The sequence below is a fragment of the Elephas maximus genome, chromosome 8 (assembly GCF_024166365.1).
Source record: "Elephas maximus indicus isolate mEleMax1 chromosome 8, mEleMax1 primary haplotype, whole genome shotgun sequence".
Classification (NCBI taxonomy): Eukaryota; Metazoa; Chordata; class Mammalia; order Proboscidea; family Elephantidae; genus Elephas; species Elephas maximus.
Window position 1 is genome coordinate 41713289 of NC_064826.1, and position 4232 is coordinate 41717520.

The following is a 4232-nucleotide window of genomic DNA, read 5'->3' on the forward strand; positions in this document are numbered from 1 at the left end:
ACGTCATCGCCTGCGGATAGCGTGATTGGTCTGCGCCCTCCTGGAGAGGGGGCCTCCGGACGAAGTCAGGCTTGGCGTCGTGCCTGTCGTAAAGAGCCTAGTGCTTTGTGGCTGCATGGCATTGCGGGAGCATTTTAGGGGGTGGTGTCAAGAGGTGACATGTAATCTTATGCTTAAAAACCGGTTGCTGTGGAGTGGATTCCGACTCATAGCGACCGTATAGGACACAGTAGAATTGCCCCATAGAGTTTCCAAGGAGCGCCTGGTGGTTTTGAACTGCTGATCTTTTGGTTTGCGGCAGTAGCTCTTAACCACTATGCCACCAAGGTTTCTGATCTTTGCTTCGAAGAGAAAATAAATAACCAAATAGAACTGTTGTTGTTGTTGATAGGTGCCGTCGAGTGGGTTCGGACTCATAGCGACCCTATGCACAACAGAATGAAACACTACCTGGCCCTGCGCCATACTTACAATCGTTATGCTTGAGCTCATTGTTGCAGCCACTGTGTCAATCCACCTCGTTGAGGGTCTTCCTCTTTTCCGCTGACCCTGTACTCTGCCAAGCATGATGTCCTTCTCCAGGGACTGATCCTTCCTGACAACATGTCCACAGTATGTAAGACGCAGTCTCGCCATCCTTGCCTCTAAGGAGCATCCTGGCCGCACTTCTTCCAAGACAGATTTGTTCATGCTTTTGGCAGTCCATGGTATATTCAGTATTCTTCGCCAATACCACAATTCAAAGGCGTCAACTCTTCTTTGGTCTTCCTTATTCATTGTCCAGCTTTCACACGGGTATGATGTGATTGAAAATGCCATGGCTTGGGTCAGACGCACCTTAGTCTTCAGGATGACATCTTTGCTCTTCAACACTTTGAAGAGGTCCTTTGCAGCAGATTTGCCCAATGCAATGCGTCTTTTGATTTCTTGACTGTTTCTTCCATGGCTGTTGATTGTGGATCCAAGTAAAAGGAAATCCTTGACAACTTCAATCTTTTCTCTGTTTATCGTGATATTTCTCATTGGTCCAGTTGTGAGGATTTTTGTTTTCTTTATGTTGAGGTGTAATAAATACTGAAGACTGTGCTCTTCGATCTTCATTAGTAAGTGCTTCAAGTCCTCTTCACTTTCAGCAAGCAAGGTTCTGTCATCTGCATAACGCAGGTTGTTAATGAGTCTTCCTCCAATCCTGATGCCCCATTCTTCTTCATATAGTCCAGCTTCTTGGACTATTTGTTCAGCATACAGATTAAAAATAGGTATGGTGAAAGAATACAACCCTGACACACACCTTTCCTGACTTTAAACCAATCAGTATCCCCTTGTTCTGTCCGAACAACTGCCTCTTGATCTATGTAAAGGTTCCTCATGAGCACAATTAAGTGTTCTGGAATTCCCATTCTTCGCAGTGTTATCCATAGTTTGTTATGATCCACAAAGTCAAATGCCTTTGTATAGTCAATAAAACACAGGTAAACATACTTCTGGCATTCTCTGCTTTCAGCCAGGATCCATCTGACATCAACAATGATATCCCTGGTTCTACATCCTCTTCTGAATCCAGCCTGAATTTCCGGCAGTTCCCTGTCTATATTCTGCTGCAGCTGTTTTTGAATGATCTTCAGCAGAATTTTGCTTGCATGTGATATTAATGATATTGTTCTATAATTTCCACATTCAGTTGGATCACCTTTCTTGGGAATAGGCATAAACATGAACCTCTTCCAGTCAGTTGGCCAGGAAGCTGTCTTCCATATTTCTTGGCATAGACGAGTGAGCACCTCCAGCACCATTGCATGTGTTTGTTGAAACATCTCAATTGATATTCCATCAATTCCTGAAGCCTTGTTTTTCACCAGTGCCTTCAGAGCAGCTTGGACTTCTTCCTTCAGTACCATAGGTTCCTGATCATATGCCACCTCTTGAAATGGTTGAATATCAACTAATTCTTTTTGGTATAATGACTTTGTGTATTCCTTCCATCTTCTTTTGATGCTTCCTGCATCATTTAATATTTTCCGCATGGAATCCTTCACTATTGCAACTCGAGGCTTGAATTTTTTCTTCAGTTCTTTCAGCTTGAGAAACCCCGAGCATGTTCTTCCCTTTTGGTTTTCCATCTCCAGCTCTTTGCACATGTCATTATAATACTTTAGTTTGTCTTCTCGAGAGGCCCTTTGAAATCCTCTGTTCGGTTCTTTTACATCATCAGTTCTTCCTTTTGGTTTAGCTGCTCGACACTCAAGAGCAAGTTTCAGAGCCTCCTTTGACATCCATCTTGGTCTTTTCTTTCTTTCCTATCTTTTCAATGATCTCTTGCTTTCTTCAGGTATGATGTCCTTCATGTCATTCCACAACTTGTCTGGTCTTCCATCACTAGTGTTCAGTGTGTCAAATCTATTCTTGAGATGGTCTCTAAATTCAGGTGGGATATATTCAAGGTCATATTTTGGCTTTTGTGGGCTTGCTCTGATTTTCTTCAGTTTCAGCTTGAACTTGCATACGAGCAATTGATGGTCTGTTCCACAGTTGGCCCCTGGCCTTATTCTGACTGATAATATTGAGCTTTTCCATCGTCTGTTTCCACAGATGTAGTCAATTTGATTCCTGTGTGTTCCTTCTGGTGAGGTCCATGTGTATAGTCGCTGTTTATGTTGGTGAAAGAAGGTATGTGCAATGAAGAAGTCGTTGGTCTTGCAAAATTCTATCATTCAATCTCCGGCATTGTTTCTATCACCAAGGCCATATTTTCCAACTACTGGTCCTTCTTCTTTGTTTCCAGCTTTTGCATTCCAATTGCCAGTAATTATCAATGCATCTTCATTGCATGTTTGATCAATTTCAGACTGTAGCAGCTGATAAAAATCTTCTATTTCTTCACCTTCAGCCCTAGTGGTTGGTGCTTAAATTTGAATAATAGTCGTATTAACTGGTCTTCCTTGTAGGTGTATGGGTATTATCCTATCACTGACAGTGTTGTACTTCAGGATAGATCTTGAAACGTTCTTTTTGACGATGAATGCAACACCATTCCTCTTCGAGTTGTCATTCCCAGCATAGTAGACTATATGACTGTCTGATTCAAAATGGCCAATACCAGCCCATTTCTGCTCACTAATGCCTAGGATATCGATGTTTATGCATTCCATTTCATTTTTGACGATTTCCAATTTTCCTAGATTCATACTTCATACATTCCAGGTTCCGATTATTAATGGATGTTTGCAGCTGTTTCTTCTCATTTTGAGTCATGCCACATCAGCAAATGAAGGTCCCGAAAGCTCTACTCCATCCACATCATTAAGGTCGACTCTACTTTGAGGAGGCACCTCTTCCCCATTCTTCTTTTGAGTGCCTTCCGACCTGGGGGGCTCATCTTCCAGCACTATATCAGACAATGTTCCGCTGCTATTCATAAGGTTTTCACTGGCTAATTCTTTTCAGAAGCAGACTGCTGGGTCCTTCTTCCTCGTCTGTCTTAGTCTGGAAGCTCAGCTGAAACCTGTCCTCCATGGGTGACCCTGCTGGTATCTGAATACCGGTGGCATAGCTTCCAGCATCATAGCAACACACAAGCCCCCACGGTACGACAAACTGACAGACACATGGGGGCCAAATAAAACTACCCTTTACTTAATGGGTGCTACAGAAGTAAAGGTTGGCAAGCTGTCAGTTGTGCTAGGCATTCTCCATCACTTTTCAGGCTTCATCTCACTGCATCTTGATGGCAGTCGTATTAAGTAATGAGATTTCTGTTTCTTGGCTGAGGCCCAGATTGCTTAAGCAATACTACCAAGGACTCCCAGGGAAAAGATAACTGCAGCCCTGAAGCTAAAGCTTTTGGTCTTAACTACTGCTTAATTATTTAACTATTGCCTCTCAAATATCATGTTTGTAATATGTATGCCTTTTTTTATGCCATACGAGAGATGAGACCACAGACTTTGACATCATAGCATCCTACCCTAAGTAAGTGAGGCAACTGGAAATATGTAGAAAACACCCTACTTTATACCCCCTCAGTTGGAAAACACACCTCCCTGGTAGAGCAAATTAAAATGAGAGGGGTGGTAGATGAGATTTTAGGATTTCCATAAACGATGGTAAGTTTAAAAGGGTTGAAAATGTTGTCTTCAAGATTGAGCATGGAGGTCTAGTGTGTGGTTCTTGCTTTGTGGTAACTGTATATAGTATGGCTAAAACTTAAAACCACTTGGTTTCCCAAATGTCAT